Genomic DNA, 9,801 nt, shown 5'->3' with positions numbered 1-9,801 from the left:
CAAAACAGTGAGGACCCTCCATTCTGGCCACCAGATGTTGTAGCCATTTCTCTAAATGTCCTGTTTGTGACCTTGACTCTTTAGTTCCCCTTCACAGCATTCTATACTTGGAAGAGCTACTATGATTGCCTCTGATTCTCCCTTCCAGTCTGAATACAGAAGGGAGTCTCCTCCTCACTGCCTCAACCCCCACCTCACCAACCTTAGAGAGGCAAGAATAGAACCTAAGAATTGATCAACAAATACTGCAGGGGTGACAGTGAAACTATTGTGAAATTCTTGGTTCCTAACCCCCTGCCTTAAGAATAAACTAATACAAAACACTGACACAACTTTGGAAGAAAGCAATTTCAACTATACCACCACAGCATTGGCCAAAGACATAGTGAAAGTAATGCTGCAAAAAAAACAAAAAAAAAAAAAAAAAAAAAAAAAAAAAAAAAAAACTAAAGGAAACAGCAAATGCTAATCCCTGAGATATGGTTTTCATTTTCCAACCTAGCAGAACTCAGGTGCAGCTTTGGTTTATTGTGAATCAAATCCCTTAAAAGGTAATAAGGGTCTACAAAAAAAAAAAAAAATACATCTTCCAATGTCTGTCTTTTCCTTTGAAGCCAGACACTGACTATTTACATTTTAAACAGTTTTCAACATTCTTTTCACGTTTTTAATTTAAATTGACACCTTTTGAGGGTTAGTTATACTAACCCTCAGAATTAACAGAATTAACAAATCTATGTTTGCTTTTTTTTCAGGTAGCGGAGCAGAAAAGATAGCTGTTTGCTAAAAATTATTATCCCAGAGCACCCCCTTATGGCAAACACACTAATGCAAGTGCTTCCATAGGAAAAGTCAAAAAAAGTGTTTCAAACCTTCAGTATACGGAGGTAAATATTGCTTTTCCACTCTTAAGATCTTTTCTTCATTTTTCTTTCTTTTCTTTTTTTTTTAATTTTTTTTAATGTTTATTTATTTTTGAGAGAGACAGAGACAGAATGCGAGTGGGTTAGGGACAGAGAGAGAGAGGGGGACACAGACTCCAAAGCAAGCTCCAGGCTCTGAGCTGTCAGCACAGAGCCCAACGCAGGGCTCGAACTCAGGAGCTGTGAGATCATGACCTGAGCCGAAGTGGAGCTGAAGTCAGACGCTCAACCGACTGAGCCACCCACGTGCCCCTCTTTTTTTTTTTTTTTTTTTTAATATAAGCTCTATGTCCAGTGTGGGACTTGAACTCACAATCCCAAGACCAAGAGTCACATGAACTACTGACTGAGACAGCCAGGTCCCCCTTTTCTTTATTTTTGTTGTGAAATTAGAAATCATCTTGCCACTCAAAAGAACAGTCTCATTTCACTTCATAGATAGATTTATCTACTACTTCAAAAATAATTTCTTTCATGCTAGAACATGGAATCCTATACTTTAGATTCACCCAATAATGGCAAACCTAAATTAACCCAGTTTTTATACTTCTGTTGAACTTAATTCTCAAATGGCTTTCCTCTACCACCAGCTGAACTTGAAGTATTTTGTCAAGTGCCATCTTTCACTAAACCATGCATACCCACTAGCCTCTGAATTCCTCTTGGGTGTCATCTTCATAACCCATACATGTTACAAGTGCCATATGAGCTGTTATTTACTAAACAGAATCATTAACTCCTATTGTTAAGATAGATCATGAACTGTCGCAGCTATAAGCGTGATTCTCTGGTGGGTTTTTGCTGAAGCTAGAAAGACAAGAAATGAGATAATTCTGCCCCAAGCAGGCAAATGTTTATAATAATTTAGCACAACCAGAAATTCATACATAACTTCTGTTTTTCTAATCCATTATACATTTTTTTCTTCAAATGTTTATTTAAATTCTACTTAGTTACATATAGCGTAATATTGTTTTCAGGAGTAGAATTTAGTGATTCATCACTTACGTATAATACCCAGGGCTCAACACAACAAGTACCCTCCTTAATACCCATCACCCATTTAACCCATCCCCCATCCACTTCTCCCCATCAACCCTGGGTTGTTCTCTATCATAAAGAGTCTTTTATGGTTTTCTAACTCATTATTTAGATTCTCCAAATTTTCTATATGTGTTAAGAATACATCTCTGTGTTCTTGTGTTAAACATTAGAAAAAAGCATTTAAATTTAAATGTATGACAGAATTTGGTTTAACAGTATCTTTAAATGCTAATCAAAAGAATATTCGATATTGAGTTTCTATATCCCTCTGAGAAAACATCCTCATTATTAATCTATAATCACCTTATCCTGAGGGCATGATATTAATCCCATCATAACAGAGTTCCAAAAAGGTCAGGCTTACAACCCTAAGTCCTTAGAAGCCTTAGTCCTACAGCTAGATGAGACCTCAGTGTTCAACATAGGACCAAACCCAGGGGGTAGTGACTTGAGAAACAGGCTCACAGGTACAAGACTAAATACCAGGTTAGAGGGGAGCAAGGGGATTATTATTAGACAAAAGGCCCAAACAAACCAAATGTTCAAAACAGCTACTCCCCAGTGTAAGAGTGGGCCAGCTACCGCCAGGGTTTGGATCCTCATGGACAGAGTTGGGGCAGGGTGACCTCCCTAAAACATCCAAGAGTTGGTACATGCTGAGAGGTAAGTCCCAGTAAATGTTCTTGAAGAGTTCCAAGTAGCAAGCCAGGTAATCAAGATCAGTGCAGGTCCAGTGGAAAGAAAGCATGATCTAGAGCCAGTAAAGGAGCCAGGGTACGCCCTGGGCAATGACCATATATGGAATTTGCCCATTTTTTGGCTATTGTGTAGGGCTGGATAAAAGGTACAGGGTGAGAGTGGGAGAGACAGAAACAGAGAGACAGAGACTAATAGATTGACAGACTGTTTAGCTCCAAGTTGGAACTCTTAAAATGTTCGCTTCCTTTTCTTCCTCCCAACAAGAAGTCGCAGCACTCAAAAAAGAACATAAAAGGACACCTGGGTGGCTCAGTCAGTTGAGTATCTGACTCTTGGTTTCAGCTCAGGTCATGATCTCATGATTTGTTGGATGGAGCCCCGCATCAGGCTCTGTGCTGACAGCTCAGAGCCTGCTTGGGATTCTCTCTCTCCCTCTCTCTCCCCAAGTAGATAATCTTTAAAAAACAAAACAAAACAGGGGCACATGGGTAGCTCAGTCAGTTGAGTGTCCAACTTCAGTTTAGGTCATGATCTCATGGTTCACGAGTTCGAGTCCCACATGGGGCTCACTGCTGTCAGCACAGAGCCAGCTTCAGTTCTTCTGTCCTCCTTTCTCTCTCTGCCCCTCCCCAGCTCACACTCTCTCTCCCTCAAAAATAAATAAACATTAAAAAAAAAACCAATAGAACATAAAGCTTTCCACCCCTGGATGCCACCGAGTAACCATCATTAAAGTCTCCCCTCCTACCACCATCATGTCTAAGTCAGAGGCTCCCAAAGAGCCTGAACAGCTGCAGAAGCTCTTTATCAGGGGTTTGAGCTTTGAAACAACCAATGAGAGTGTAAGGGGCTATTTTGAACAATGGGGAATGTTTATGGATTGTGTGGTAATCAGAGATCCAAACACCAAGCACTGCAGACCCTTTGAGTTTGTCACATACGCCACTGTGGTGGATGCAGCCACAAATGCAAGGCCACACAAAGTGGATGGAAGAGTTGTGGAACCAAAGAGGGCTGCCTCAAGAGAAGATTCTCAAAGACTTGGTGCCCACTTAATTGTGAAAAAGATTTTTGTTGGTGGTAATAGAGAAGACACCATCTTCTTAGATGGTGATGAAGAACACCATCTAAGAGATTTTGAATAGTATGTGAAAACTGAAGTGACTGACATCATGACTGACCAAGGCAGTGCCAAGAACAGTTTTGCTTTTGTAACATTTGATGACTATAACTCCGTAGACAAGATTGTCTTTCAAAAGTAACACACTTTGGGGCGCCTGGGTGGCTCAGTGGGTTAAGCATCCAACTCTTGATTTCAGCTCAGGTCATGATCTCATGGTTTGTGAGTTGGAGCCCTGTGTTAGGCTCTGCACTGAGAGTGTGGAGCCTTCTTGGATTCTTTCTTTTTCCCTCTATATCTGCCCCTCCCCGACGCTCGCACATGCCCTCTCTCTCTCTCTCTCTCCTCTCCCACTCATGTGTGCTCTCTCTCTCAAAATATATATACCATACTGTGAATGGCTACAACTGCAAAGTAAGAAAAGCCCTATCTAAGCAAGAGGTGGCTAGTGCTTCATCCAGACAAAGAGGTTGAAGTGGTTCTGGAAACTTTGGTGGTGGTTGTGGAGGTAGTTTTGGTGGGAATGACAACTTTGGTCATGGAGGAAACTTCAGTGAGCTGGTGGCTTTAGTGGAAGTCCAGGTGGTGGTGGATATGGTGGCAGTGGAGACAGCTATAATGGATTTGGTAATGATGGAAGCAATGGAAACTATAATGATTTGGGCAATTATAACAATCAGTCTTCAAACTCTGGACCCTTGAAAGGAAGAAATTTTGGATGCAGAAGCTCTGGCCACTATGGCGGTGAAGGCCAATCTTTTGCCAAACAATGAAACCAAGGTGGCTATGGTGGTTCCAGCAGCAGCAGTAGCTATGGCAGTGGCAGAAGGTTTTAATTACTGCCAAGAAACAAAGCTTAGCAGGAGAGGGAAGCCAGAGAAGTGACAGGGAAGCTACAGGTTACCACAGATTTGTGAACTCAGCCAAGAACAGTGGTGGCAGGGCCTAGCTGCTGTATACAAAGAAGACATGTTTTAGACAATACTCATGCGTCCATACACGTGGGCAAAAAACTCGAGGACTGTATTTGTGACTAAGTGTAAACAGGTTATTTTAGTTTCTCTTCTGTAGAAAATGTAAAGTATTCCAACAAAGGGTTTTAATGTAGATTTTTTTTTTGCACCCATGCTGTTGATTGTTAAATTGCCTTATCATGTGTCTTTAAAAAACACACAAAACATAAAATGTGGAACACTTCCTCCCTCACTTTGCCTAAAGGTCTATCATGACTTCATATCATTCTTACTATTCATTATTTCAAAGAGACAACTTTTTTTTTCTAAAATCAATCCAATGGGTTCATCCTGACTCATCGTTCATAATCTGATCCTCAGTCCTTCCTTTTCTAGAGAAATGTTAGTTCCAAAGAACTCAAGGTCTCTTGCAGCCACTTTTACCAGTGATGAACCTTGCTTCATCCAAAAGTACCTCCCTCACCTGCCTCAGCCTTGGCATTGAAGCTTACCATGCATCCAACTGAACTTCAGGGCACTAGGTAGCTGAATAGCTAATCTAACTTCGGTGGACTGCCCCTCCAGCTCCTTGTTCCAGAATTTCTTGGAAACTACCAGAAAAGTCCACTAGAGGTCACTTTACTGCCACATGCAATGGATAGGGAATTTCAGTTTCATTTCCCCCAAAATGGTTATGAAATAAAGTTAAAGTTGTTAAAGATGTTAACTTAAATAAAGTTAAAGATGTTAAAGTTCTAAGAAAATATGAAAACAACTTGGGAATTACCATGTCTTTCCATGCCACAGTGCAGAGTGCTCCCAGAATTTCAAACACAGGAGGCTGAAAGTGCTTATGGAAATTATAAAAAATTGAGAGGAAATCAGTTTATTGCTTCCTAAAAGCCACATTCATCACTTATTCCTTCATACTAGACCAGAACCCATATGACTCCACAAAGACACTAGAGCAGGCAGGGTTCCTAATTTGGAGATGGTATATTCTTAGGTATTGGAAGGTCTGTGAACCTCTAAAATTGTGTTTTTCTGAGGATAGAACGATCCTCAAAGAAGTTTAAGAGATGAAAGACTCAGAAATGGGAAGAGCTGCTTTTTTTTCACCAAAGAAAATTGAAAGAGAAATTTGGGCTCAGAAACCCCCTCCAACACTAAGATTTTCTCAGCCAGCCAGAGACAGATCAAGGAATTGATATTTGAGCCTCTGTCCTTTAGAAAGGACCTGAGTGGCAGCAACTGAAAGGCTAGCAAAACTTCAGCATTCCCCACCAAACTAAAAGGTACAGAATAAACGATAATTATGGTTAAGGCAGAATGCAACCTAAAAACAAAGAGAAGATAACATGAGAATGGCTCCCCAGGACCCAAAACCCCAGGCACTAGGGACAAATGGGTTAGAAAAAGGGGTGGAAACCCTCAGTGTAATGCAGATTTGTTTGAAGTGGAGTGACCAGCTACTAAATAGGGGAGTCCCCACAGATCAGCTCACCCCTCCCCCACAGCCCTATGTGAGCTCATAATACCTACCCTTCTGAAAGCAGTTGCCTCATAGGGATTCAAACTGACCAAAATGGAAAGCTTTGGATGAGTGGAGCTGGGGTCTGCCATCGGTATAAAGTCTGAGAATTCAGAAAGTTCTGAAGTGTGGGCAGGTGAGCCTGAAAGAAAAGAGAATTCAGAGAACTGTGATTTATTTCTGTCCCATTAGGGATGGAAGATGCTTTGATATGTACTTAAACCATCTCTGGGGAGTTTAGAGTTTAGGATATTTTGGAAAATAAAGGCTTTTGTTTTTGACTGTTACTCCTGATCCTTCCCATCTATTAATTAAATTTGACTTATTAACTTATTAGCAAAAATCCTGTCCATTTGAAGACGGTGCTAGGTATCCTTGTACCAAAATACTCTCCCTAATCCTCTGGGGAAATGACTATATTCACTTGTCTCAGCACTGGGCTTCTTCAGAAATGGTCACGCTTATGGAAAGTTTTATACTATGTCTTAAAAGCAATCTAACCGGAATCCTAGAATGGAATCCTCTCAAAATAGAAGCATAGTCTAATTTTGTAGCAGTATGCCATCCGTATAGTCCTAAAGATACTAAACAGGTTCTTTTTAAATCAAAGGATCAAACAGGCACCTCTGTGGACAAGCACTTAGGAAAAAATGAGCCAAATTTATATTTTCAAGCCAGTAACATCCAGTAGACTACACAAACAAGTAGAAACAAAACCAAGATATACTGCAAGACTGATTCCAACTCCAAACAAATTTTGTGACCTTCTCAGGTCTTTTACCTTGCTACCACAGATATTCCACTTGATCTGATATTTAGCATATTAATTACAATGTAAAGTATAAGGATTCAAAGTCCAGGCATTAATCCCTTGGAAACCCTAAGATCTAAGTGCCAATGTAGCTATTTTCTAGTTTTGTGATTTTGAAATTATTTAACTTCAGTTTCCTTATCTGTAAAATGGAAATAATAAGATCTACTTTGTAAGGATTAGGAAAGGAGGTGTGTGTGTACTTGAGTTATCCCAGCCTCCTCTCAGATGACAGGGTAAGCCAAAATACAGTGTACTCTACAGAAAACACTTGGAGAAACAAAAGTCTCGTATAAAGAACACTAACTGATAAATCCATAATGATACAGAGCATACTGAGGGTTCACTTCTGCCATCACACATAATAAAAATAGACTAAAATTTGTTTCAGATCTATTAAAATTGTTCTTTCAATCATTTGTAGGACAAATAAAAAGCTACCAGAAGACTTGTTTCTACTCAACATCAGAAAAAGTTACCAACAGCAGTCCTAAGACAGAAGGGCTGCCTCTGGAAACTGTGAGTCCTTTGTTACTAGAATCATAGGACAAGGGAAGATGATGGGAGGGAAATGAGGAGGGCACTCAAAGATGTCCAGATGTCAACCACTTGCCTGGACTTTATCAGGTCTCTTCCAAAGCTGAAAACTTTTTTTTTTAACTTTGATTTTTTACTTTTGATTTAAGATATATTTAAAACGTCAGATTCTCTTTTTTTCATGGTTTACATACTATTGAATTCAAATTATTTGCATTTTATTTAAAATTATTTTTTAAATTTAAATCCATATTATTTAACATATAGTGTAACAATGATTTCAGGAATAGAATTTAGTGATTCACCCTTACCTACATGTTGCACCCAGTGCTCATTCCAACAAGTGTCCTGCTTAATGCCCCTTGCCCATTTAGCCCATCCCCACACCTAACACCCCCCCAGCAACCCTCAGTTTGTTCTCTGTATTAAGGGTCTCTTATGGTTTGTCTCCCTTTCTGTTTTTATATTATTTTTGTTTCCCTTCTCTTATGTCCATCTCTTTTGTATCTTAAATTCCACATGAGTGAAATCATGATATTGGTGTTTTTCTGACTGACCTATTTTACTTAGCATAATACACTCTAGTTCCATCCACCTTGTTGCAAGATTTCATTCTTTTTGATCACCCAGTAATAACTGTTGTATATATATACCACATTTTCTTTATCCATTCATTCATCGCTGGACATTTGGGCTCTTTCCATACTTTGGTTATTGTCGATAGTCCTGCTGTAAACACTGGGGTGCCTGTGCCCCTTTGAATCAGTACTCCTGTATCCTTTGGATACCTAGTAGTGCAATTGCTGGGTCATACGGTAGTTCTATTTTTAATTTTTTGAGGAACTTCCATACTGTTTTCCAGAGTGGCTGCACCAGTTTGCATTCCTACCGCAGTGCAAAAGGATTCCTCTTTCTCCTCATCCTCTCCAACATCTGTTGTTGCCTGAGTTGTTAATGTTAGCCATTCTGACAGGAGTGAGGTGGTATCTCATTGTGGTTTTGATTTGTATTTCCCTGGTGATGAGAGATGTGGAGCATTTTTTCATGTGTCTGTTAACCATCTGCATGTCTTCCTTGGAGAAGTGTCTATTCATGTCTTTTGCCCATTTCTTCACCAGATTATTTGTTTTTTGGGTGTTGAGTTGGATAAGTTCTTTATAGATTTTGGATACTAACCCTTTATCTGATATGTCATTTGCAAATATCTTCTCCCATTCCATCAGTTGCCTTTTAGTTTTGCTGATTGTTTCCTTCACTCTACAGAAGCTTTTTATCTTGATGAGGTCCCAATAGTTCATTTTTGCTTTTGCCTTGCCTGTGGAATCATGTCAGGTAAGAAGTTGGTGTGGCCGAGGTCAAAGAAGTTGTTGCCTGTTTTCTTCTGTAGGATTTTGATGGCTTCCTGTCTTATGTTTACTTATGAAACTGGACGACCTTCTTACACCATTTGAATTTATTTTTGTGTAGGGTGTAAGAAGGTGGTCCAGTTTTATTCTTCTACATGTTGCTCTCCAGTTTTCCCAACACATTTGCTGAAGAGTCTATCTTTTGTCCATTGCATATTCTTTCTTGCTTTGTCAAAGATTAGTTGGCCATATGTTTGTGGGTCCATTTCTAGGTTCTCTCTTCTGTTCCATTGATGTATGTGTCTGCTTTTGTGCCAGTACCATACTGTCTTGATGATTACAGCTTTGTAATACAGCTTGAAGCCTGGAATTGTGATGCCTCCAGCTTTGGTTTTCTTTTTCAGGATTGCTTTGGCTCTTCGAGGTCTTTTGTGGTTCCATACAAATTTTAGGATTGTTTGTTCTAGCTCGTGAAGAATGCTGGTGTTATTTTTTAGGGATTGCACTGAATATGTAGATTGCTTTGGATAGTATCAACATTTTAACAATATTTTTCCAAACGATGAGCATGGAATGTTTTTCTATTTTGGGGGTCTTCTTCAATTTCTTTCATAAGCTTTCTATAGTTTTCAGTGTATAGATTTTTCACCTCTTTGATTAGGTTCATTCCTAGGTATTTTATGGTTTTTGGTATGAAAACTGTTTGCTAGAGAATTACAGAAGGATATTCTATACCAAAACTACACTCATGGGGCACCTGGCTGGCTCAGTTGGTAGAGTGTGTGACTCTTGATCTCCAGGTAGTGTGTTCAAGCTTCACTTTGGGCATAGACTTTA

At 39.6% G+C, this 9,801-nt stretch overlaps 1 protein-coding gene and 1 pseudogene across 2 annotated transcripts in view; both read left to right on the top strand.

The window, feature by feature from the left end:
- Positions 1–3,421: 3,421 nt before the first annotated feature.
- LOC123386686 lies at positions 3,422–5,371 on the top strand (annotated as a pseudogene).
- Positions 5,372–6,266: 895 nt separating this feature from the next.
- Positions 6,267–9,801, top strand: part of USP44 (ubiquitin specific peptidase 44) — a 54,941-nt gene continuing 51,406 nt past the window's right edge. For both annotated transcript variants that reach the window (XM_023257329.2, XM_023257330.2), the window contains exons 1-2: positions 6,267–6,406; positions 7,506–7,600. The gene's annotated coding sequence lies outside the window, so the exon portion shown is untranslated. The remainder of the gene's footprint in view (positions 6,407–7,505; positions 7,601–9,801) is intronic.

Source organism: Felis catus, chromosome B4, assembly GCF_018350175.1.
Source record: "Felis catus isolate Fca126 chromosome B4, F.catus_Fca126_mat1.0, whole genome shotgun sequence".
Taxonomy (NCBI): Eukaryota; Metazoa; Chordata; class Mammalia; order Carnivora; family Felidae; genus Felis; species Felis catus.
This window is presented reverse-complemented; position numbering and strand designations above follow the sequence as displayed.